Source organism: Melanerpes formicivorus, unplaced genomic scaffold, assembly GCF_026170545.1.
Source record: "Melanerpes formicivorus ecotype bairdi unplaced genomic scaffold, bMelFor1.0.p_v2 SCAF_1, whole genome shotgun sequence".
Classification (NCBI taxonomy): domain Eukaryota; kingdom Metazoa; phylum Chordata; class Aves; order Piciformes; family Picidae; genus Melanerpes; species Melanerpes formicivorus.
Genome location: NW_027142353.1, coordinates 27026553 through 27053921, shown reverse-complemented (window position 1 = coordinate 27053921; position 27369 = coordinate 27026553). Strand labels below are relative to the sequence as shown.

At 42.2% G+C, this 27369-nt stretch overlaps 1 protein-coding gene across 2 annotated transcripts in view; it reads right to left on the bottom strand.

The window, feature by feature from the left end:
• FHL2 (four and a half LIM domains 2) overlaps positions 1–26727 on the bottom strand; it is a 72693-nt gene extending 45966 nt beyond the window's left edge. The window contains exon 1 of one of the 2 annotated variants that reach the window (XM_068137769.1): positions 26676–26727. The gene's annotated coding sequence lies outside the window, so the exon portion shown is untranslated. Of the gene's footprint in view, positions 1–7636; positions 7730–26675 lie in introns of those variants that run through there. The other variant, XM_068137768.1, reaches the window with a different exon arrangement.
• Between the last annotated feature and the right edge of the window lie 642 nt (positions 26728–27369).

Genomic DNA, 27369 nt, shown 5'->3' with positions numbered 1-27369 from the left:
CCTTCTGCCTTCCCTCCTGCATCTATGCCAGTATCTTGTGTTGATCAATACAACCAGGATGGTCCACAACTGTAAGTACAGTCCCTGGCCTGGTTGAGCCCAAAATCATTGTTTCGTGCCTGAAGGACTGCTCCTAACAGGAGAGTGGATGTGTGCCTCTTGTTTTGCCTGGTAAGACAATTTAACTGTGGACTCCGGGCCGATATTTTGTTATGATCCATAATATTTCTGAGATAAAACTAGCTAACAGAAGAACAGGACAGTAAATACCTATTTACCTATTTTCCAAAAGATACCCTCAGAGACTTCTGTGGTTTGGTTGATATAGTCTATTCCTCTATCACATGTGGCATTTGCTCTGCAGGATCTAGGAAAAGAACCTTTTAGTCCACTTTCTTGAGTCTTTTGCTTGTTGTAGTTCTGTGGTCCCTTGGTCATAAGACCTGGTGGAGAATGGATATAAGATCCTTGAAGCAGACAGTTTTGCTGGTTGTTATACAAGTGTGTACTGGTGTGCCAGTATCTGCAACCAGTCTTCTTCACTTCTGTCTGCCTAAAGATCTCCTTAAGCAGAACAACATGTCTTTTTGCTGTGCATATCATATATTATCTTTATGTAAGCAAGTCCATATAATTATACCCCCTGCTTAGCTGTCGGAGAAGGCTGGTTTTGGATAGCATTGGAAGGCTGTGGGGAAGATTTGCCGTTGTTCAAATTGGAGAAGGCTATGTTCAGTCTTTGACTCAGAAAAGAATGTAAACTGCGGGAAGAGATTGTTTTCAGATAGCTTTAGAAGACTGTAAGGAAGACTTACCTTTGCTTGAATTAGAGAAGGCTATGTTTAGTCTTTGACTCAGAAAATAATGTAAACATCTGTGATGCTTTAACCTACCTATATCACCAAAAGCTTGGCTGAACTCAGTTGGGGAATCAAATGAAAAAGCTGTATTTTACAGGCAATAATGGAATGCAATGAATATGTACAAAATATACAGTATTTACAATATTATACAAGTTTTTGCAAAAAGCTCCCCCCCAGCCTCTCTCTCCCTCCCTTTTCCCTCTGGTTACTTGGAAGAAAAGAGAAAGGAGAACATGTTAGGGAAATTTCAGTTAGTTCAAAAGCATAGCTAAGAATTTAGTAATGCTTATCTTAAGGTCAGCTGATAAGAGGTCTCTGTCCAGCGAGAAAACCAGCAGAAAGCCAGCATGCCAGCAGAAAGAGACAGAATGAGAAAGTAATGTGAGATATTGTTAGGGTACATCTCACGTCTGACCAATGAAATTCGTCTAGAACAATCTTTTATTTTCCTTTTCTTAAAGACACAGCCTGAAACTATCACAATCCACCCCTAGATTGCCCATTGTATGTCTTAATTACACACATGCCAGTAGAAAATAACCAATTAAGATGTGACACATGCGCATCTTGATAGAGTATATAACTTTGCTGTATAACGTAATAAAGGTCTTTTGCCTGCTTATATCTTGTCCTGGAAGCTATGCTTGGGGTGGTTCGAACATCTATATGACAACAGTTAGCCACCAATATTCCACAGCAACAAATAATTGTATCATAAGAGATATTACATTGATAAATCTAGATCCTCCTTAGGTTATGAATCTGCAAGTTAATGAGCTGCAAGACTTAAGTAAGATGGCACTGCAAAACACCATGGATTTATATAAGGTTGTGGTCTACAAAGAAATGTGAACACTATTACCATGAAGCTTAGAAAAATTTCTGCAGCCAACCTTGGAGGCCTCAGAGTAAAACTCTTACTGGATTTAATGAGATGGAGGGTGAATCAATTTTAAAATGAATGATCTTATCAGTCCTAATAACAAGTTTTAATTGTCTTTTACAATAAGTTATTTATAGCGATTGAATATTTTCCTGTGATTGCCTAACAACTTCCACTATTAGGAACTTTAAACAATCAGTCCAAAATAAGTGACAACCAGTGTCCTAGCTGGCTGATTGTCATTGCTGCCAGTCTTACTGTTGTTTTTCAGAAGCAGAGCAGTAAAAATGATAAGGAATGCAAGTCTAACTCAGAGCATCAGATCAAGAAAGTACCAATCTTATGCAAAAGCTCTTCTTTCCATTCCAAATTTCTACAAATAATTATTAACATTTCCATTGCAATCTCCAATTTTCCCTAGACCTTCAACTTTGCACCAAAAAAAAAAAAAAAAAAAAAAAAAAAAAAAAAAAAAAGATGCACTGGACAAATATTTTCAGGTAATGTTGACTGGAAAAACTGTTACCATTACTAACAGATAATAGGCAACAGGACACACAATAGGTTTGTGTCCTTTTCTCCCTGCAGATAAGACTGGATGATCTAGAAAGTTATCACTGTTCAACCTCTGCACCGCAGTTTCTATTTTCTTTCATAACACTTCACTCCTGAGTAAACACTTTCACATCCTTTTGCTTGAGAGTCAAAGTAATTTCTGCAGTCCATTGCCCTCTGCTACAGCCCCACCAAGCAAGTTAAAATTCTTAACAAAATGTTTCCATTTCCTACATGGGTTCTTGTTTCCATCAGAAGCACTTTCCACTCATGTGACATGCTCCTTCTGTGCTCTGGATCTCACTTTGCAGCTGGAAGCACATTTTCAAGAGTTCCTACAACACCAGGATAGCCTTGGTCACCTCATGAATCTCCAGAGACTGATCCAGAAGACATCAATATACAAGAAAATCAATATAAGAAGTAAAAATGACTGAGGAAAAAGAGGAGAAATAAGTACAACTCAGTTCTTATTACAAAGTCTACATTGTTAAAGCTCTCTGGCTTAGAAAAGTAGAAAGGAGAGGAGAGTTTTCAGATAGTAGTCAAGGACTTGTGATAAGAAAGTCTCTTCCTTAGGCATCAACAAAATGCTTTGCAAGTAACCTATAGTGGCATCCATCTCACCTTATTTTAACTGGCCAAATATTAGCTAACCCAAACAAGCCATCTGTGATCCCACTATAGAGGATAGAGAAAGATTGAAGATTAAATTAATTGCACTATTGATATGCTTTTTATTTCCATGTTGAATCCAGAGGAAATCCATCTCTCTACTCCCAACAGACACCTGACCTTAGATAGCTAAAGCAGGACAGATATGTCCAGGTAGAATTCACACACCTGAATTAATCTGCTATATTCCTCCCTGATTAATTGAGCAGAACTAGAGAAAATGTCCTGCTTCTTTGGCTAGAGGACTTTAAGGCAGGCAAAACAGTGAGAGGGGAGATTATTCCTCTGAAACTTATTTCTTGGAGCCCTGTGTTACTGCAGCCTCAGACTGGATCTCACAGCCTGTTAATCCTCTCTGCACTTCAGCACCTGAGTCTGCCCTTAGATCTGGTCCTTACTTCTTTGTGAATTAGGAAAAAGTGCTACTTTTCTCCCCTAAAAGGCTATTGAGAGAAGAAATACTTGACAATATGAAAACCAGACCACATGAGTACTTAACACACATTGTATTTAACTTGTACTCATATGAATTTCTGAGCTGGGGTTTACACACAGAAGTTGAAAACTGCAGCTAATATAGTTTATCCTCTTTCATTGTTCTGTGCCATGCTATACGGTGTTAGCATCTCTTTCCAGTATTATATATCAGTGGTGTCCTAACCCCTTGTGTGTCCTGCTGCCTTCTGCACCCAATCCCAGAGGCTGTGGGGTGTGTTGCAGTCAATAGATTTCATGCATAGGAAATTAGGATACTCAGCATTTTAAAAATGGGATAAACAACAGAATAATGGGCTTCTGTGTGGTGGCAGCTGTGGATTGCAGGTATCCTTGTTTTCATATGGTAATCCCTAGGCATGCCAGGCTTTGCTCCCCTAGATGCAGACTACCAATAAGGAACACTAGTCAATGTCACCTACTTCCTTCCAATGGAAAGCATGCAAATTTCTAGTGAGACTCTGTTAAGCTTGACAGAGAATATGCTGATCAGAAAGCTCACTGGCTTTGTTCATGGACCATGTGAAACAAATTCTGCCCTTGTGCCTGTGTTCATTCTACTCCCATGACAATGTGGTTTGATATTGTCTTTATTTTCCTTTTTTAAAAAAGAGTTTTCATCTCCTTTGTTGTGATATGGAACTTTCACAGTGACAGCAGTAAAAAAATATTATAAAAATGAACCTCTGCAACTGGCTTCACATAAAACATTACTGAAAACATAGGTGGAATTGGGAGAAAATGTTTTTTTCTTCTAGCTATTCCAGTTTAACTGCCTCTTGGTGTCATCTGTTAATGGTAGTCAGTAAATCAACCTGCATCAGAGACATTTTGTGTTTCATGAAGTTGATGGATTCCTTTACGAACAGTATGGTATTGCTCCTTCCGTGTTTGTGTCAGAGTGAGCTGAGCAAAACCAGGCAGAATTGCTCCAACTACTTTCAGAAAAATTAGGACTTCATGTAATATGACCTATGCTTCTCAAAGCTAATCAGGGTTAGATGATGAACATTCTTGAAACAGCCCTGAGATTTACGAGCATGATACTGTACTCACTGTGATATAAAGCCAAAGATTAAATACTGCAGCCAGTGATAATGAATCTCACTGAAAAACAACTGTGTCAGAGTGCCTGCGTTCTGGCTAGACAACACACAGCTACAAAAAAGAAGTGGTAAGGAAAAATGTGAAAACACCTTTTGGTAGTGCAGGTCTACACAAGTTTTGCACTATTAAAATCAGAAGGAAAAGGAGGAGATCTGAGCTTTGCTAAAATCAGTGGCTGTTTCAGAGAAAACTTCTATTTATTTCAGTGAGGTCAGGATTTCACCTCCAAGTCAGTATTCCCATTCCCTTCCTTCTCTGGTCTTCTTTGTATTTTCTGTATTAAAGAAGTGATTGAATGAGTCTGCCCCCTCCCAGCCTCTTGCCAGCTGCAATCAAAAGCCTGCCTTGTTCTGGTGGTCTGTTGTTTAGAAGGGGAAAAGTAAAGTTATTTGTCTCGTAATCATAAATTCAAATGCTAGGTAAGAACAAAGTATTATTGTTGGGAAGATTGCTGTTACAGTGGGTTCACTTTAGGAAGAGGCTTTGGGTCTTTCTCTTTTATTTCATTCTAAAAATCAAATCCAGTGAGAAACCACTGCATTAGTACACATGTTCCTGCCATTTTTCTTCCAGCTAAATATCTTCGGACAAGATATTAAAAAAACCCAACATCCAATCCTAATGTTTTGCTGCACATGACTGGAATGCTGCTTCTGCTTCTTATTTTTAAGAGAGAATGATGTCAATACCTCACTGGCAATACTTTAACACTAAGTGCCCACTCAGAACAGTTTTTGTTATTCTTACTGTTTTAGCCTAAGGTTTGGATGGTAGACAAGGAATTTGAGGACATGAGAAAGTTTCTAGGATGGGAAAAGTGAGACTACACTATAAAAAACACCTTAGTTTTGAACATGATTTCTTTATTCCACAATTTACTGTGGAGGCACTTCAGTTTACCTACAATACCACGGTCTTGAAATAAAAACAAGACTAAGTAGAGCAGTGAGTCTGGCTGAGGCAGCTGCCAGCTCCTGCTGGTGGCCCATTAAGAGTCAACACCAAACTGTCTAATGGGATGTGCTGCCTTTAGTCTCCCACCATCTTACAAAACCCATTTCATCAGTGCTGGGGAGCAGAAGATTGGCATTCTGTACAGATCTGAGCAGACTAGACCACAGTCTAGTGGTGAGACTGTTACTGCTGCAGAACAGGGAGACCTGCAGAGGTGCTGGCTGTGGTATCTGTAGAAATTAAACCTTCCAAGGCATCCATGTGCAGACAGCAAGCCTTGAGATAAGATGAACATGTGTGCAGATTATTCAGTACTTCACATTCCTTTTCTTCCACCTAATTTATGTGCCATTCTTCACATGAAGAGTGGAGCAAGCTGGTTCCCAAACATGCTGTCTTGGCACTATCTGTGTTGTCAGTCACAGCCCTGACTACTATAAGCCTGGAGAGCTCAGCTAGACAAGATCTGTTAACTGAGGACATGCCACTATGGCAGTGGGCCTCTGTCATGGGTGAAGTTGGACACGTGGGCACACACTCAGGGGCTATGTTTGTGCTCATAAATTGAACAGGACTTCAGGATGTTTCCAGGCACTGAGACTCAGCTGATCAGATGCTGTCTAGGGCTCTCCCACCTAGCATGGCCTGGGGGCAAATCCTGTCCCTACTACATATTGTGGATGTGGCCACTTGGTTTCAGAAGTCAGAAGCCTGTAGTGGCCTGAGTATGCCCCCAGGGCCACATGTCCTGTGGTAGTGTTGTCAGGCATATAGCATGCAGTGACATGACCGCGCCAGAGAGCCAGTCCTGGAACGAGACCTAGCTTCTCCATGTCCACTGTCCTGATCATCACCTGACATAACATCCACCTCAGCTGAAGTTGGTGGATCTCCAGCAGCTTTGGATTAACTGAGGACCTATTCTTTTGTCTTTGAAATCCTCACTTTAGGGACTGACCCCAATCCCAAATACTTTGAAGTGGACTGACCTTTCCTACAAGCCTTGGCTTTTGGAGCCCTCCTCCCCAGAGATGCCAGGGACCACCAATCCTGTCAAAACCATTGCTCATCATTTTGAAGAACTCTTTCTTTCATTTAACTTCCAAAATAATGTCATAGTAAATAAACGCTGGTGAAAAATATGATCATTCTCTGGTTCTCAGGCTAAATTACTATTTCTTACCTCTGTGTCATATTTTGTGATTCTTGGATTGAAAAGGCTTTGTTGCAGGAATGCACATTAAAATATTAAAAATGCACATGTAAATGCATCCAAACAAATGTGCACACATGCAAAAGCAATCATATTTTTCAAAAGACAGCTTCTTTTATTGGCTTCATTTGAAAATTAATGCTCATACGAGATGAGGTTAAAGTAAATTGAGGTAACAATAGCCTGATAATTGTCACTTGACAGTTATTATAATGCTATTTTACAAGCTAGTTATGATGAATTCTGTCTTTGACACCCAGTTATGTTTCAGTGCTTTGCTTTCTTTTCCCTTTTCACGCAGCTGCTGTAATCCATAACAAGTGATTTTTTTAAACACTAAATCAGCAAGCATCGCCTGCAATGTGCCTTTCTTTCTTTCATGGCTATTAGGAAACTGTCTGAAAGAGGCAGAAAAAGTAAAACGTTCCTTCTGTCCTCTTTTTTTTCCCCCCACTATCTATTCATTTTCCAAATATTCATCGTAAAGAACATGCTGATAGAGGGAAAAAACCCCAACAACCTAATCAAAAGCTTTCTGCCTGAAGTCATTGCGTCTGCTCTTCAAACTAGGAAAGTGTCTATAGCTGGACACAGTTGTGTTCCTTGAGAACATGAAAACATGACAGCATATTATTAGGGCACAAACTAAAGAGCAGCTGTTAGTAAGCACCTGGTTCCCAACAGCAGACTGGAAATATAAAGAGAGACGTTCTGTGTGTGCCCTGACAGCAAGAAAGGAATAAATGTCTTATAATCCACTCTTCCCTTATGAAACAAGCACTTCGCTCATGGTGTCTGTGCATAGAACCTTAAGAAAGTGTTGCAAAGGGAAGGTAAAAAGAAGAGGAGAGCCCAAAGGACAGCAAAAACCAAAACAAGGCACTGCCTTACCTTGCTGCAGCACGGTGCTGCCTCTGCTTGAGAGTCTGCAAATGAGAGATGATGGAGACAGACTTGCTGCTCTATTGGATTGCTCAAACTGTGTGTTTAGTAATTAGATAGTAAGGCATTCGTGCTTCAGGGGAGCTATAAATATAATATCTCCAAAGTACCAGCCATCAGCAGGTGATAAAGACTGCAGCATCTCTGTGCTACCAGCCTTTTATGGCATCACAGTTAGAGTGGCATGAGGCCCCCAACAGAAAGTGCTGCTGCACTCCTGAGCAGCTCCAGCCCTTTGCTCTGCTCCATTGGGAGGGCCTCATTTTTAAAATGCACTCACCTGCTGTAGGGAGGGCTAGAGAGGGACCCCAACAAGCCAGTGATATTTCAGGGCTTGATATTTTGGCTAACTAAGAGCAACTCTAATTTCTCATTCAGATTATCTGTCAGGGCTCTGGCATTGACAGAAACATCCTAGGAAATGCTGACTGCTTTGTGGATGTAACAAATTCCAACTGCTCTTCATCTACCCTTCTGTCCATCCCACACTTGAAGCCTTTCTGTGGGGAAGTCTGTGTTTCTTGTTCTGCAGTGTTTTACCTCTATACTGCCTTGTAGAGGATGAGATGGTACCAGTGCTACTATTTCACAGCAAAAAAGAGAGACTTCAAAGACTAGCCTGAGGTTATGAAATAAATCCACATGTGCAGCAGGGCTGTAGCTCAAGAGCAAGCCTTTGTGCTAGGGGCCTTCTTTCCACTGCAAAGTAGGTGTGATGTTGAGTGAAGGGGACACTCGCACATCGAAGGAGCAAAAGATTAAAGGTTGAAAAAAGCTCTTGCAGCGTCTCCCACGGGCAGTGTCTCATTATTCCAGGGGAATACCTGCCTGAGCAGGGCTCATTACAGAGGTGGGGTTACAACCAACCTACTTCCTTGACAGTTCAGGGGCCAGTTCTGATTTCAGTGTACTGCTGTGGATATAGCTGCAGGAGGGCCTTTGTTGGTCCTTGATAAGAAGTTGAATTATTTTAAGATGGGGGGTTTTGTCAGTTGGTTTGGGGATTTTTGGGAGGGTTGTGTGGTTTTCTGTTTGTTTTGGTTTGTGTGGGTATTTTTGGGGGGTGTGTGATTTTTTTTCTTTTTGGTTGTTGTTTTTGGTTGTTTGCATTTTTTTTTTTTGGTTGGTTTTTTAAGAGGAGGAAAAGAAAAACATCTCTAAGACAGAGAGGCAAAGAGATAGCATGAAACAGCCTCCATGTGCAGGTAAATGACTCTGCACAGCAGCATACTTCTCTGAAGTACTGCTGAACTGTGACTGCCTGTTGTTCCTCCTCCCAGCTGAAGCAGAAATATTTGCTGAGGGATTCAGTTTCTTTCCTGTATTTATTTATTACGTCTGTTGTCCTGAAGAACATCCATTCTGTTCATCTCCCTCTTCCTTCTCTTTTATTTCAGAGTGCTGGTTGAGTATTAGTCTTCAGGAGGTACTTTTACCTCCCAGATTGTCTCTGAGCAGTTAATTTGGATAGTAAGCATGGGCCAAGTCATGGAGACTGGAAACTAACAAACAGTGTGCCAGGCTTTCTGACATGACAAACAGATTTATGGTTTGACATGGAGCCCAGTCAGGTCTTATGGTTTTAGCATTAAAGAAATGAGAAGCTGGCATCTGAAGGGTTCATCCTGACATAAAAAAGCTCATAACAGCACGTCCTTGGCCCTTGCCAAGCAACATGATTTGACAACCTGAGTCAAGTCTCTTGGAACAAATTATTTTCACACATCTCCTTTTGTCTATGCAGAAATGCCCAGTGTCCAAGCACTGTGGATGAGAAACATGGCCTAGAGACTTAGGTTAAGGAGATAAGCAAAGTATCCCGCACAGTCCCAGTGAAAATATTATTCATGCTAGAGCTCATGTTCTTTTGCCACATGTTCCTCTAGCTACCATGTAAATACTCCTTTCTCATTTCCCAGAACAGTAAACAGTTATGAAAAGCTGTATAAGCAGCAAAAATGTGAACTAATGTTCACTAATGTTTGGACAGGTCTGGAAAGCCTCAACCTTTCCACATTAGCCAACTTTTTAATTTGCATGATTCAAAGTTCTGAGTGATGTTGTAGAAACAATCTGGATAAAAGGTGGTTGTCTCCAGCCCCTATCCAGGATGTTCTAGGCACTAATGACATGTTTAATCCCCAGGTGTCAGGCTTGTTACAGAACACAGTTGGATCTAGTGTAAACACTGAGCAACACAGGATGCCTTTGGAGTAAACATGGCTTCCCAGCACACTTCAGCTAACTATTTGAGAAGGTGGATTACAGATCCAATGCCTGCACTCTAAGGCAATTCCAAGGCAACAAGGTGTGTGTATGCTAGAAGAGCTGCTTTAGAATCATAGAATCTTGCCCTTGTGGCTGAGAAGGCTGATGGTATCCTGGGGTGCATTAAGAAGAGTGTGTCCAGCAGATTGAGGGAGGTTCTCTTCCCCCTTTACTCTGCCCTAGTGAGGTCCCACCTAGAATGTTGCTCCTCAGCTCAAGAGGGTCAGGATGATTAAGGGACTAGAGCATGTGCCTTACAAGGAAAGGCTGAGAGCCCTGGGGCTTTTTAGTCTGGAGAGGAGAAGGCTAAGAGGGGATCTAATAAATGTATATAAATATATGAGGGCTGAGTATCAAGAAGGAAGGGGCAGGCTCTTCTCACTTGCACCCTGTGATAGGACAAGTGACAATGAATGTAAACTACAGCACAGGAAGTTCCACCTCAACATGAGCTTCTTCACTGTAAGTGTCATGGAGCACTGTAACAGGATCCCTAGAGAGGTTTTGGAGTCTTCTCTGGAGACTTTCAAGACCCATCTGGGTGCATTCATGTGAGACCTGCACTAGATTCTATGGTCCTGATTCGGCAGGGGAGTTGGACACGAAGATCTCCAGAGATCACTTCCAACCCCTAACATCCTGTGATCCTGTAATTTTTTAGGTTGGAAAATATTTTTAAGATCATTGATTCTAACTATGCTTTTGAAAAACAGAGGAAATTTTCTAAGCTTTAAAGCACAGCACCTTGTGGAAACCACACCAAGGTCCTGTTACCTGCTGGTTACACTGAAGCTGGAAGCTTTACCACTGATCCCTCACAATCAGGATGCACCTCACCATTGTCTGCAAGTCACAGAAGATGCCAGAGCATGAGCATCCAAGGAGGATGTAAATCTTCAGGATAGCTTTAACAAATAAAATCTCACTGTCTTGCACCATTACTGCCTTTTCTAAAGGAAGAGCTCTACTGACAGATATTCATGGGAATCTGAGTTTGCTGTCCTGACATTTGTGTTCATGGTAGGTAGCAGAGGGATTAAAAATATGTTATGATGTTGGTGAGCCTTTAATCTAATTTGGGGAATTTAGAAGTAGATTCCGTACATACGATACTGACTGCCAGAGAGGAAGAGGGAGCCTGTGGAGATTTTTCTGGTAGTCAATATTTAGCAAACACTTTACACTCAGGCCCTTGTGGTGAGGAAGATGGGATTAACATTTGCCACTATGAACTGGGGATTCATCTGTGCTAGCAAACCATTGGCCTGCCTGCTTCTTCACAGCAACAGGTCACACCAGTACTCCCCTTCCAAATAAGACATTCTCACATAAAACCCCAAACCCAGCTGCCCCACACCTGAAGTAAGATCATGAACAAGGCTGATCCCATGCATACCCAAGAACACACAGCCTTTTAAAAGCCAAGGGGCACATAAAATATCAGGAACATTGCAAATCTTTAAGTCTTCTCATACTTGTGAAAATACTTGCAGCAGGCAGAATTTAGCTTCCACCAGCAGTGGCTTCAGGGATATCAGTGATCTCCAGGCACTCAGGAATGGAGGACTCCTGGTGGGCAGCTGTCATCACCACCACCACTGTGCCTGGGCTCTGGAGCACAGGTGAGATGGAGGTGCCTTCATATGGAGCAGTGAAGCATTTGTGATTTTCAAGGGCCTTGTCCCTGCCCAGCTTCCCCTCTTGTCCTGTGTTTTGAGGCAAGATGTCATCACTGTAAAGCTGTGTGCAAGCTTAATGGCAGGCTTAAATGCTCAGAGCCCTGTTACCTCTGTGTTTTACTTCAGCACTGTCATCAGCAGTTCACCTCACCTGCTTTTTACCATCAAAAGCTGGCATGTAGTGCAAGCTGGGTATCAGCATGCTTTCTGTGGTGAATGGAGGTGCCTATCTCCTGTTGCTGACTACAGCGGAAAGGAGATGACTCACACCAGACAGCCAACTTCTGGTGTCTGAAGCTATGTGAAATACATCTCATTCAGCATGAGACATCCTTGCTGTCTGTAATGTGCTATAAAAATGCTTGTGTGGGGTCAGATGCAGGTTAGCCTATCTCATTTTATTGCCTTCAGCAATAGCCAGTAGTTCATTCTTGGGAATATATACTCCCCAGAACAATTTCATGAATTCCCACAGATTTTGGTTGGGGGACCCTCTGAGACAGAAACAAACTACATTTAATGACTTTGGATTTTTATTTGTTTTTCTTTGCTTACTGTGAATTTCCCAGCTGCTTCTGAACCCGAATCCTGAGGGTGTTTGATCTATCTCATGCCTAGTCTCTGCATTGAGCAGGCCTGGGGGCTGGTAGAGGCTCAGAGCACAGGCAAGAGCTCTTCCTACAGCACAAGCAATACTACATTTGGGTAAATGATGGAGATCAGTTGCAGTTTGAAAATTCATATGCCCAGCTCTCCAAAATCTCTAAACCCAAATTTTTTCCTGCTCTCCATCTCCTGTTCCATTCACATTGAGGGAGATGAATCCAGTCCCCAGTGTGCACTGCTGCCTTTCTGGCCCCATATCTTAAGGTTCACTTTGCAAATCTAGTGACACAGACTGACAAATGCCCTGAGAAAAGACAGGACTGGATGGTGCCTCTTTAGCCAGAAGGAGCTCTGAATATATATTTAGAGGGTAAACAAGTTTGGAAAAGCAGAAATAATTTCTTTTTCACTCTCCTACTTACCTGTCCAGCAAACATTACAGCTCACAAAAGGCTACAGCTCTTAGCAGCTGTTTCATTGCCCCACCTCTGCCCTTTTCCACTTTGGCTGAAATACTTGTTCACTCCATTGTAGCTGTTGGTTTTAGTTCATGTTAAGAATTCTTCAGTCCAAAATTAAATCTACCCTCATAATCCTCCAGACTAAACCCTGATAAAGCTAAGCAATCTTCACTTAGGAACAAACTGAGATGTAACTATTTGTGGGTTGCAGTGACAAAGGGATCCAAGTGATTGGCTGAGTTTGAAGTGGATGAGAGAAGCAATCCAAGTAACACCAAATTTTGGTGCCCCTTTTGCATACTTACCTGCCTGTTTGAATTAGTGTCTTTACCCTACAGTACCTAACTCTGCAAGTAAATACATGTTCAAAAGAAACTTTCAGGATTCCTTTTACAGGGGAGGTATTTTCTCATGAGATAATTGTTATCTGAGAGAAGTACAGCTCTGCATTACCTGAAGCAGAAGTTGGGAAATGTGACTAGAAAGATTAAGCAAGTGAGAGCTCAGTTTGCTTTGCCTACCCCCAAATACAAGGATGCCTACATGGATAAGGAACTTCAGCCTGAGCAGTTTTGTTTTGGCATGTATAAGATACTAGAGCAGACTTTTATAGTGGAAGCTTTAGGTTGCATAGGTGTAATCACCAGCCCACCCATAGTAAGTGGCAATTTCTGGCTTGGCATTAATTATTGGTGTGACCTTGGACAGGACACGTTCACATTTTTGAACCTGGCAAATGTATGCAAGTCTCATTGAAGGGCAGAGGAGCCTTAAGTGCCAAGTACTTTAAAAAGAGTAAAATCTAATTAAGCTCCCTGGGGCTCGGGTTTCCCACTTACAGGGGAAAGTATGAGAGAGAATGTTGCTAGAAACAAGATCTCAAAAATACACTGAGATCATAAAAAACCCCAGTCCCTAGCAGACTAAGAATTTCTCAGAGCTCCACAGCCTTTAGAAGGATCCTTCTGGCAGAAGTACATTTCACAGCAAAAAGCCTCATGACTGGCTGTGACAGCCCTTTCCCTACATCTTCTGCCACAGGGTTCATTTCAAGTGGGGGGCACCCCAGAAGTGTGCTGGCAGAAGTGTGCTGACATCCAAAATCATCCTGTCTGCATGCACTGCATCACAATCAATAGTCTGTTTTCAGGACGTATTAAGTAGGATTTCAGTTGTAAAACTAGTTTGACATTATACCAACTTCAAAGTCACTTCCTACAACAGTGCAGAAACAGCAACCAGGAAAACACAGCTGTCAGTGGTGATAAATCTAAAACCTTTCACAAAATGTTTAAGCCTTATATTGCCTCTGCACACTGTGGAATAGGGCGGTGGTCCCACTTTTTTGCGCTGCCTTGTTCCAAGCGTGGTGGCTCAAGTTAGCCCACTGAAGACTGTTGTGTGTAGTGTGAAACAAGCCAACCAATATTAAAAAGTTATGTTTATATAAAGAGCAGCTGTTGACATTATGGTGTATATCCTTTCCTTGGAGACACAATCAGCCACATAACTGGTAACTCAATCTTTGCTAGTGGTTTGTTGTGTTGCTGATAGAAATGCATCCCAGGGCTACCATGTGCCTTTTAAGGCATTTAGCACAATGAGAAAAATTTCACTGCAGAGCTTATGTTAGCCTGGATGCAAGAGCCAAAATTAGCATCAAACCTGACACCTGCTGTTTCCCCTTTGTCAGATTCTATACAGGACTATGATGAGCCTCAAATATTTGTTTTCCCTCTTTGCTGAGTCACTGGTTTGCCTCATTTCTCATCCATAACATCAAAAGTCTTCAGATGGTTATATTAATACTTTGTCTCATGCTGCCTTTTGTGAGAACTCACAATAATTTTGCTGGTGGCTTTAAAAAAAAAAAAAAAGAGCTACCTGTATTAAAACTAGAACCCTAACTTCATGGCAAAGTTTGACAGAGAATCTGACATTTATGAGGAGGACATCTCTTCACAGTACCTCAGGTAAACAAGAGAGCTACTTCTGTCATCAGCAGAACTGCTCAGAATGTTCAAAGGCAATATTCACTTCTATGGCTATGCATTAATTTGAAAATCTTGGCAGTCTTATTTAGCCACTTTGTTGTTGATGTGCTGAAGCACAAAGCACGCTGAACAAGGAACTGGCATGTCTTTCTTACATGTCTCTCACCGCCACAGTGCCTTTTTCATGCTTGAAAAAATTACATTTACACACAATATGACTGAAAGATAATGTGATTAGAATCTTTGTCATGCAAAATCTGCATTGTTTTTGCACATAGCTTGACTATGAATGTGCTGAGCTTTTTCTAATTGCCACACATATGCTTCATAAAACCCTCATCCAATGTAATGCTAGACCACCTTAGTGCTACATTTTGTGTGCGTGTGTTTCTTTCCATATTCCACCAACTCTTCTCTTCTTGGCTGTTATAGCTGGTGTTACACATCTCTGCCCTGAGCACCCACAGTGAGGTCTGCTAACTGTCCCTCTCTGCTGAAGCAATGAAATCCACAGGTTAATCCTCTAAATATCTGCCTCCTTAACATCCTGCCACCACCTCCATCTTCTTGAGGATTAACAGGTATTTCCTCAAAACACCTGCAGTTTTCCCCTTTCACCTCATTCCCCACATCTCCCTGTTTAATCTCCCTCTTCATTTGCAGCTCACAAATGTTCTTGTGTTATTCCTCATCCAGCAAGCCTCACACAAGTGCATACATTTGGCACCTTTTTGGCAGGGCATGCCAAATCAAGATGAGAGCTGAAGCCATCTGTTTCAGCTGTTGTTTTACAACTCCTCTGCCATGCTGGAGCACGCTCCTGCCTCTCAAGCAGAAGCCTCACAGAAAGCAGTTCAAATCAATAAATCACCCAGACACTTAAGGTATGCCCAGCACCAGTAATAAGGGCAGCTGCTGAGTGTAACTCAAGCCTCTCTTGGAAAATACTTCTGTAAACAAATCTGCCATTAAATTTTTGGGCACAAGCATTGGAAAGCACCCTGCCAAGAGGAGAAGAGAGGCTCACACCTCTCTTTGATCTCTGATTACACTAAACTTGGCTCCCGCTCAGCAGACAGCAGTGCTTCTTGGTTCTTTCTGTCTTTTACGAAGAATATGCTCCTTTGCAAGAGTGCATAAAAAAGAAGGCATTTTTCTGAGATCCTGCATGAGCCACAGGCATCAACCATGGTTTAGAATTGAGCTTGGGCCCAAGGAAGTTCAATAGTTGCCAAACATAAAGCAGTACAAAAAGAAAGACCTCCTGGCCTTGAAGAGTCTAGAGCAAAGGGAGATGAACAAGCAGAAAGAAAGAGAAGTTGCTATCTCTGCCTTGCATGCTTAAATGCCTTTGGAGCATTCAACTCTGTGTACCATGACAAAAAAAACAACCTAAAATAACACCAAGTGTACAAGAAGAGCTCTGAGACAACTCTGCCTTCTAGAGATCACAGTTTTAGAAAAAGAAATGTTGAACTGTATAGAAATGCAACCATTTCTTTAATAGGATCTAATAGGTTGAGAAAAGTTACATCTTTTAAAAAGAGAAAAATCTCAATGCTGCAGAAGAGATTTGCATCTCCATTTACTCTACAACTGAGTATCAAAACAGCACAGAGGGTGCCTACTTCTCTGCAAAGCTGCAGCAGGTTTCCAGGATGGCTTGTGCATAACCAGAGAAGAGCATTGGTAGGAGCTTACCTAGGCATAAACACAAGGACTTCTTGTTGCAAAGCATTGGCTGACATGGGTCCTGGATTTGGGAGAACAGGTAAAAAGTGAAACTGAGTTAAGAGAATATGGATTATTATAAATTACATTTGGTTTTAATATTTCCCCAAATCTCTCATCTAGTATATCCCTACCTTCAAAGGAAGAAAAAGCCCTCAGAGGCTACTACAGAAACATTTTTCATGCCAAGCATGTTCATGTTGCTATCAGCCTGAAATTATTTGCTTACCAATAATTCTTGTCTAGATCTAACTAACTGCATGCATTATCATGGTTTATACGTTTAAACCCTTATGTGATTGCTAGTTTCTGGATACATATGAGCTGCTGTTGAGAATACATGAAGAACTGACGCAAGAAGGCTTGAATCCTAATCTACCTTCAAGGTGAAGCTTCCCTTCACAGTCAACATGCACTAAAGTAACTGCAGGGAAATGATATTTTAATCCTATCTGGGCAGAAGATTTCATCTATGCAGCAGGCACCAACCCTTCTCACATCAGGTAATGGCACAAATGGGAGAGGTGTAAGTGGGACCTGAAACATCCTAGGTGAGAAAATAGATGTGGAAGGACTTACATGTGCCTAAATAAACATCCCTTCATTGAAATTAATGGACTAGGTCTTGCTTAAAGATGAGTTTCCAGATGAAAAATATGCAAACATGCTGAGTGCATTTCAACTTGATGAAACAGAGAACAGAGAATAAGCTGTCTACAGCTGTAAGTTTTCTTTTATTTTTGCACAGCTCTCCCTAAGTAAGGAGATTGCACAGCTGATCTTTGGATTCCTGAATAAATTAATTCCTTCCTTTATCTTCAAGCCTGTCTAGTGGTAGGAGTGATTTAAGGATAACTGGCAAATCACCATCATTCCATTCCCAAAGAGGAGAAGATTCAATAAGGGAGGCTGTTGGACTATTCTAGAAAAAATGCAAATCCAGCGGTAACCAGATGTTTCTCCCCAAGCTGCATGGGACATTTTGAAAGTTGATAATAAGGCTTGAAAATAAAGTCTTCTTGGGACACAGTCTCTCTTTGAAAAGCTAGGAAAGTGCTTCAGCATGGATTCTCCAGCAAGTTCTTGGTGCTAGGCATGGCTGAATCTGGTAAGTGTTGGGATGTAGGTGAGACTGCTGCAGCACCATGTTCATGGGTCCAGCCTGCAGAGAGGCTGAGCGTGTATTATCATAGCCAATCACACATATACACACAAAATGCATATATTGTCAGTCACATGGGTCAGCACACAGAGAAATCGGTGCCTGTATTGGCACAGTCAGCACTCACACAAACATGAACACCATGGACAGCCATCCCAGCCTTGTTCCTCCTTTATGTGGGATCAGGACTGAAGTCCACTGCTGGGACATACACACAATATATGGGTCACTCCTGTACTTTGTATACGGAACCCACAAAAGGTTTGTGTTTTAGTACTATCTAATCCTACTAGTCTGGTCTGAAGCTTGGTAGCACTCACACAAAATGACTCAGGACAGAGAGTGCACCCTCACAGGAGCCAGTTAAAAATAAGATACAGTGAGAATACAGTTTAGATGGTAGTGATGAAGTACAGGATTCAGTCAAGCAACTGTCCATTCAATTGAGTCCTAACTCCTTTCCCCCTCTGTTTCCTCATGGGTTTTATTCACCCAGTTCATCCTGATGCTTCCATTTTCCCACCTTGTCCTTCTCATAAACACCCCTTAATGAGGCCCACACATTTCCACAGTTCCCTGAAAACCTCCTGTGAGAAATCTTATACAATTCTCAAATTCTCCTTCCTTTGCATACCATGATAATCCTGCACCCAGTTAGTATCTCTCTTTCCTGTGCATGGCTGTCTGACCCATTTGGTTGTTCCGTTATAGGGTGCTTCACACTGGTAATGGTCTAATTCTTCTCTTTTGATAGTAATAGAGAGTTCCCTCTAACTTGCTTCAATGTGTCATTGATTCTTGCTGGTTTTACTGCTTGCTGTGACTGACATAGAAATTGTTGTGTTGTGCTGTTTTGACATAGACATCTAACACTGCTCTTTGGGTGGCTAGTAAAAGTAAAAGGGCAAGTAGAGCTTCCTGGGGAGACCCATGGTGTCTTGGCATGCCTGGCTGCACAGAAGATGTCTAAACCACATAAAGATACTTTAACACAGAGGAATAGCTGGATCTAGCTCTCGTTGCACGTGTAAGAAAGTTTCCACAAGTGAGCTTAATGGCTTCCATCTTGGAGTGTCTAACATGAAATTTGTGGAAGGAACATGATTTCTAAAGAATTCAGATACTAATGAAATTCACTTGTTTGAAAGCTTTGTCTTCACAGAGAACAGTTTAACCCCTTCCCTGAAAGCACAGGTGCCACATTTATCCTCAGTATCTCTGCCTCAGATACTCATGCAACTGAAACACCCCCCAGTTGCCATAAGGTAATTAAACTGTTGGTTTGAAACATCTGAGTGTAGTATTGAGACTGTATGGAAGATGCAAGCACAAATAATTGTGTTAGCTAGGAATAATGAGACAGCTTGCAGTGTAAGAACAGAGAGGCCAGTGTTGAGTGCTATCCAAGCTGATGAATCCTGAGATGATGGCACTAGGCTGGTCCTGTTGTGGAGTACTGAAGAACTGAGGCTGTGTGACAGTTTCAGGCTATGCCTTTAAAATTAGCTGCCGTTTTCAAGCAGAAGAGTGAAGAAGTACAAACAAATCCACAGTTGGGTGTAAAAAGGAAAACAAGAGATTATTCTAAATGAATTTCATTGGTCAGTTGTGTGGGATGTATCCTAGCAATATCTCACATTTCATTCCATTTGCTTTCTTCTGGCTCTCTGGCAAGCTGGCTGCTTTGCTGGAAGACCCATATCAGATAACTTTGAGATAAGCAATACTAGCTTCCTAACAATGCTTTTCAGCTAATGGCCCTCTCTAACATTCTCTTTTCTCTCTTTTCTTCTAATTAACTAGAGGAGAAGGGAGAGGGAGAGATTAGCAGGGAGCAAGGCAGTGTCCTCCTGGACAAGGAAGATTTCCATGCTGTTTTCTCTCTGTAAATACCTGTATAATATTGTAAATACTGTATATATGTACATATTCGTTGCATTCCATTGTAGCTTTGTAAATGCAGCTTTCCATTTGCTTCCCTGAGTTTAGCTGAGTTTTTGTTAATGTGGGTGGGTTAAACCATCACGAGCTGTTAATGTTTATTTTAAACTGGGCATCCAAGGGCACATTCGAGATCATCTGTTACTCCCTAGTGCGCTTGTGTGCTTTCTCTTAATATCCACTGTATTAGCCCAGTCAGCACTTGATACTACTTGAACAAAGCCATTTGCAAAAGAGAGAATGCAATGTTGACAACATCTAGATCACAGAGATGCTTAGAGATTGATCACAGCTAAGGCACCTTTGGCCCTTTTATTTTTGCTCTTTTTTATTTCACTGTGTTTATAGGCACATCACTTGGTCTGAAGAGCTCTCCTGTGAGAAAGAGGAGAGTTGTAAGAGAGCATTGTGGCAGCTGCACAGCATTCTTCCTCTCTGAAACAGCTACTAGGTTTATCAATCCTCTGTATCTTGGGTCAGGGGGCTACACCTCAGGGCTTTGCACTTCACTTTAGCACCAGAGAAACCTGTGATGTGACTGTAGCAATAGCTTTCTGCTCTGTCCTCCCCATCACTTCAGCTTTACTGAGTGGTCTCCCCATCCTCAGCCCCTCCTGGCAACTCCTGCCTGGGCAGGTCTGATGTTTGGAGGAATGCAGCTGGAGATGGGGAGAAAGCAGAGTCATTGTACTTTTGTATTCTAAGTATGTTGGTAAGGAATAGACAACCATAATGGTGAATGGTTTTATTGACATACATTAAAAAGAGCCCTTGACAAATAGAGTGAGAAGTTATAGCAACTAATTAGTAGAAAAGACATTAAAAGGCATTTTGTCTTGAAAGCAGTAAGGTGTGAAGAGTGTTTTTGTATGTAAAGCTGATGATCAGTTGTACAAGTTCAGTTCCAAGGCCGGATCGTAAAGCAGGGTGGCTTAAAGTAATAACTGAAAAGTAAAAATCTTGATTTTCCAGCTGTTCTGAAGATGTTATTTTTAGGGTGTGTGTTCCTGTTAAATCTATGTGCTCCTAAACCAAAAGGATGTGAAAGGAAACAAATGTAATATTTTTGCTTCACATCAGCAGCTTGGCTGATAGGGCTTTCACAGCAGGAGCCTGCTCTCTGGGCTCCCTCAAAAATGGAAAAGCAAAGCTTAGTTCAGCCAGAACACAAACCAGAGCACTAAGACTGAATTTGGTCCAGGCCCAAACTAAACAGGAGCATGGCTCACTTTAGCCCAAATCAAACTTCTATCTTTCCTGGAGGTTGCTCATGAGCCTCTGAGATAGTCACAAGGATTGCAATGGATTTGTGAACTCTACTGCCCAATCTAAGGGCTCAGGGGTCACTCACTTATCTGGTGCTACTGCGTCAGCTCCTCGTCACCTTCTCCCCTGCCATGGCAGCCTTTTCAAGAGTGGCTCCACAGATTGATTATTCCTCACTTTCCCTTGCCCTTTGGGAACTCCAGCTGCCAACCAGGTTGGGGGATTTCTCTGCAGAAGCTCCTGCTGCTCCATGTCAGGCTCCTGCCAAGCCTCACGGCCAAAGGCCCTGCTGGCTGTTCTCCTTCAAAATCACAAGAAGTATGTAGCATGAAAAATAATCCAGGTGCTAGATTCTATGAACTACTGTGGGGAAGAACATTCCAATCAAATAACAAAAAACCCAACAAAACTCAAACCATCACAATATCTACTCTGCCTGAAATATTTTCCTGGATCTGTCTGGGGGGAGGGGGGGGGCGGAGGGCAGGGGGAGAAGGAAAAAAATCAGTTTATCTTTCCCCCTCCAGGCTGTTGTGTAGCTTTCAGGCATGATCCAAACTCAAATGCATTCAGTGGAGTGTTTTCAGGGTCTCTAAAACAAGCCCCAAATGCAAGGTGGTAAAAGCTCAGGACAAAGTTTGACAAAGCCTCTAACTAGGCTGTTTCACAAAGGCACTGAATCTTGTCACAAACCCCAAACACTCCTCTCCTCACTTAGCATTGTTTTCTAGAGAAAATGAATATGACATACCTACCAGGAAAACCTCATATGAAGTCACTAGCTATTATAGTAGCTGAATTTTTCCAGAAGTGATGCCTCAGGCAAATTTCAAAACTTAAAGTTCTGATATTCTTTGCATATTCCCAAAGCTGCTTCTAGATGTTTTGTTTTGTCCGTCCCCCCCCCAAGCTGTAGTAGCTTTCTGATAAATTCAGGGTCTCTGTGGCTTCCTCCAGCTTTCCTCCTCCTGATGCTGGGACTCACTAAAAACCACAGAGACAAAGAAACAGGGCTGAATCCTCTGCCCCTAGGCCAGACCAGTTGCAGACATACCATTTCTGACAGATGTCCTGACAAAATGTTATCTTGTTCTTAAACATCCATAGTATCTTCCTGAAGTGTTTCAATATTTTCACTCATGTCTGGCTCAAGCTGTTAACTGAATCCATCAATCAGTCCTTCTGTGGTTACTGGAGGCCCTGAAGGGTGCCAAGCAGAGGTGGCTCAGGACAGGAGAGATGTGTCCTGGGCATGTTAGGTTAGGCAAGGTGAATATTCTTCTATGTTCATTTTTGTAATTAATAGAATAATTTTGAATTTCTAAGGATCTTCTCCCAATATCCATGGTGTAGTAAAGCCCAAAGGGATGAAGCACATGTGGCCAGTTGTACAACAGGTGCTAAGAGATGGCAACCAGTATTGGCACCACAGGTGGAAACATACAAAGATAAATGAGATTTTTTAAAAAATTATTTCCATGCAAAACACCCTCCTCTTTTTGGCACCAGTTATTAGGGAAGATGCCCACACATGCACACCACAGCATGAAAGAAGATGTGAGTTTGATCTAGGGTTATTCCTCATCTTTGGTCACCTTATATCTTCCCTTCCCCACTCTCAGTCTGGGTTGTTGTGATCTCTGCATTGTATGGACGGAGAATCATAGAATTGTTAGGGTTGTAAGGGACCTCAAGAATCATCCAACCCCCCTGAACTTTTCTTGCTACAGCATGAATGCTGCCCATTTCAGTCAAAGTAATTATGTCTATCTTTAAGTACCACCTGCATCATTGTGGTAGAGGTGAGAAAAAAGGTAATTTCCTAAGCAAAGATTTTGCAACCTGTTCACTGGGGTACTGTGATTTCCCAACAAACTGGCAGTGGGACCACTCTGAGCTAATTATTTAATAATGTCAAGTAATGTTTGGTGCCTAAATAATCTTCATGATAAAAATATTTTGTCAGACTGCAGATGTACCCAGGCAAGTGAGATACCTGTGGAAATGATGGTGATCTATTGGGGAATCAGGAGTTGATCTGCTGGAGGGTAGAGAGGCTCTGCAGAGGGACCTCGACAGGCTGGACAGATGGGCAGAATCCAATGGCATGAGATTTAACACATCCAAGTGCTGGGTTCTACACATTGGCCACAACAACCCCATGCAGTGCTACAGGCTGGGGTCAGAGTGGCTGGAGAGCAGCCAGGCAGAGAGGGACCTGGGGGTACTGGTCAATGGCAGGCTGAACATGAGCCTGCAGTGTGCCCAGGCAGCCAAGAGGGCCAATGGCATCCTGGCCTGCATCAGGAACAGTGTGGCCAGCAGGAGCAGGGAGGTCATTCTGCCCCTGTACACTGCACTGGTTAGGCCACACCTCGAGTCCTGTGTCCAGTTCTGGGCCCCTCAGCTTAGGAAGGATGTTGACTTGCTGGAACGAGTCCAGAGAAGGGCAACGAAGTTGGTGAGGGTTTTGGAGCACAAGCCCTATGAGGAAAGACTGAGGGAGCTGGGATTGCTCAGCCTGGAAAAGAGGAGGCTCAGGGGTGACCTTATCACTCTCTACAACTACCTGAAGGGACGTTGTAGACAGGCAGATGACGGTCTCTTCTCCCAGGCAGCCAGTACCAGAACAAGAGGACACAGTCTCAGGCTGCGCCAGGGGAGGTTCAGGTTGGATGTTAGGAAGAAGTTCTATACAGAGAGAGTGATTGCCCATTGGAATGGGCTGCCCAAGAAGGTGGTGGAGTCGCTGTCATTGGAGGTGTTCAGGAGGAGACTTGATAGGGTGCTTGGTGCCATGGTTTAGTTGTTTAGGTGGGTTGGATTGGTTGATGGGTTGGACACGATGATCTTGAAGGCCTCTTCCAACCTGGTTTGGTTTATTCAAATAAAGGTTTATTCTAAATTATTCTATTCTAAAGGAATGACCTATTGCTCCACAGTGCAGTGGCACAAAAAGCTTCTGCCCTAAGCAATATCCCTGGCTTTGTTTAGGATCACTGCTGTGTACAAGCTGTGGAAAAGCTCTTGGTTTGGATTGTCTGAGGGGGTTTATTTTTTTCAACTATTACTGCACTGCTTAGACAGTGCAGGTTTTCATAGCCTACACAGACTTTGCAGTGGATCTTGAAAACATGCAGAGATGGGGGTTCGATTGTTTTTTTTCCTTTAAGATGCACTGTACAGCACAGTAAATAATCAGGTAAAGCTGTGGGGCAGTGAGCCTGCTGCAAGCAGCCCATCCTGCACTGATTTATTATTGTTGTTGCTATTATGATTTTTATTGCTATTATTATCAAAACTGCTAACAACAGTAATGAATATAGCAGCTGGTTTAGGTTAGTGTCTATCAGCATCTCCCTTTTCAGTGAGGCAAGGTCCTTGCTGAAACTAGGTTCTGCTGCAAAAGATTATTCTGAACCACTTCCTCCATCATGCTCACAACAGACACTGTCCAGATACTCTAGATCACCAAATGCTCCTTGGAAATGTTAGATATGTCTTTTGTGAAAAGCTCCTGTTTTTAACAGTATATTAATATTTCAAGTAAGTACTTGGCATGTCTTCAGCGTTTGCCAGTGGGTCCTAGCATCTCTGGGAAATAAAGGAGATTTATAGGCAGTGCTGGTGGGTGGAGGGTGAACATCAGGCATGTAAAAAATATACCTTGTGGTTTTAGTGATGCATGAAATATAAGCACAGATAATAGTGAGTTGCATTCCAGTCACTGCAACAAAGATAAAAGGCAAGGCAAAGATTTTTCATTAGCAATTATTTATGGGAGCCTGGTGTTCAGTTATGCAATGCTGCCATGGTTGCCTTTCAGAAAAGTACCCTAACATTAGCTGTCCCTCAAAAAATCCACTTAGTCATTTTTGCATAGATGAATAGTGCAATGACAGAGATGCTACTTGTTGTGCAGGTGTGACTAGAGTGCAGGGCACTTGAGGGTTGCTCCTTGAGCTACCCAGATAGATCATATTTTACCACAGAGCCTCCACAGACCAAGGAAATGTGCAAGTGCCCAAGAAAGAGGGTCTCAGCCATCCTACTCCATCTAGCACCAAACTCCAGGTAGGTAAAATTCCTCTCCTTCCTGCCCTTTCTTGTGGCCTTTCTCTCCTCCCTCTCCCTTCACCCCAGATTACCATCTGGACAGTTTTAATATGTCATCCACAAGGCTCCTTTTAGTTTACTAATATCAGGTGGTTTGGGCAACTCTTGTTCTGCCCTGTTCTTGGCTACTTATGCTTGCCCAGAAACTGCCTTTGGTACTAGTATGGAAAAAAAGTGTATTTTTTCAGTTAATTTTTTTTTTTTTTTTTTTACATCTGGATTGATTGCTAGATTTGGCAGGACAGCAGCAGCAGACCTGTAGGAACAGGGAGAGAAGGTGACTTTATAAGCTGGATCCTGCAGCAGGGTTGTCACATGTGGAAAGCTTTATCCCGGTCAGCAATGTAACGGACTGAGGGGAGCCCTTCACCCACACTTCTCTGCTGAGTGAGTGCAAAAGCAGCATTGTCCCTAAGTACCTCAAATAAAGAGCTCCCTCTTTATTTGGCTTCAGCTTGAGGTTATTCCCAAGATGACAGACACTTATGTGGATTTTTTTATGGTGCGAGTTTGGTGCTGCAATGCAGTAATTATTTCTTGGGCTGTAAAGTCAGATGTGCACATACACAGAAGGCAGGGTACCAGGCAAGGGCATGCAGATGCTACAGCTTAAACATCTACATCTAAGTGTGTCACTTCAGGCACCACATACAGCCTGTGGAGCACAGAGCACCATCATTCAGCTTATCTGAAAGTATGAGGACATCCTCACTTATTTAAATATTTTCACTTGCCTAAACAATGAACACTGCTAAAACATAGCAAGACAAAACGTCATCTATTAACTACAAAGATTAGTTCAGAAAGAGTCTCCAAGTCAACCTTCAGTTTGAACTCAGCCCCTGGTGCTCTCCTGAGTTAGCAGAGATTGTCTTCAGAGCTGAATTCAGAGAGGGAGAAGGGCAGGAGAGTCTTCCTGTGATCCACAAATACTTTTTTCAACGTTTCCCTTTTGCTGCTCAGTGCTTTTCACACAGCTTTACCAGCACAGCATCAAAGAGACTACAACACTGCCTCTCAAAACAAAGCTGATCTGTGCACATGCTAGGCTAAGATGACACGGGCTTGAGAATAAATTTTTAAAGCAGAACTGCTTAAAGCCTGCTAGTAGATGGCAGGTTATTTGCATGTCAGAAGACATTCCTGCTGGAGACAAGCAGCCGTAAACACTGACAGTTTACAAGCCTGCTTTCATGCTCAGAGAAACCTGATGCTCAGCCATGTGAAGGAATCATTTCTCTCCTCTCCATAGCAGAAAGTTCACTGAAATTGAAAGCAGGTCTTAGAGCTGAGTGCTTCTACTGAAATTATTAAGTAGTTTTTAATTGCTGGCAAAATTATGTATTCACTTTGTCTGTTATCATGTAAATACTTTGTACTAAATGCACTCAGATATCTTTTGCAAGATTAGATTGGATTAGACACATAATATAAAAATTACTCTTAATATTTAGGTCTGAAAGGGGGTTTAAATACTATTTTCTACCACTTTAAGGACTTTCTATAAAAGAGAATCTGGTCCTTTATGTTTAAGGGATTGAAAGCATCCAGCTTAAACTCAGGTATTCCCATGTTCCTATTAACTGCCCACTCTTAATTTGAAGCAAAGAGTAAGAACAGTAACCAAAGCCTGAATTCCCAGGCATTTATAAAATTCAAACCTGTCTCTCTTTCATAGATTAAAAGATGTGATTTACATAGTAAGCTAACAGACTTTTAAAACAAGACCTTAAAAGCAGAGTTTATAAAAAGCATATAGTTTACCTGAGCTGCACCAAGGCATCCTCCTCTATCACACGCCTGCTTGAGCTGAGCCTTTAAGGCTGAGTTAATCAGGATTTAACAGGAAAACGCTTACACAAGCTTATAAATCTGTCAGGCACAGCTCCTTGATAGGATGTTCTCCTTCTGTATTCACATCACTGCTGTCCCTGCAGACTCTGGTGGTTTCTTTCCCCATGTAAGGCTCACCCAGTCCCAGCCAGGTGCCCTGTAGCTTGCCTGTAGTTTCTTACTCTGCAGTGGTGACCTAGCCAAATCTCTAGGACAGGAGAAGGCCCTGTCTTTGGAGACAGCAGCTCTTGCAGCTATGTCTGAATGGAAGCCTGGTGCATAGCCTTCAGGAGTCACAGTGAGGCTCACCTTCTTCAGCTCATCTCCCTTAATCTGAAGCTGGGTTTTGTGTTATGCAGCCACATGCAGTGAGTGTTTAGTAAATAGCAATGTAGACATCACATGGTCAGACTGCACTGGGGAAAGGCTTTTCCCCACAGAGTCATTGCTGCCACATGTCTTCCCTCTCCTCCACCCTGTCAATGAGATTCAATCTGCATCTTTCCCCTGTTACAGTAGGCAAGAAGCACCCTCAGCCTGGAGGAGTGAGGGAAGTGGGATGAAGTATCTTTGGTTTGCAGGATAAGGGGCTCATTATATTCTTGGTACCTGGATCCATGTCCAC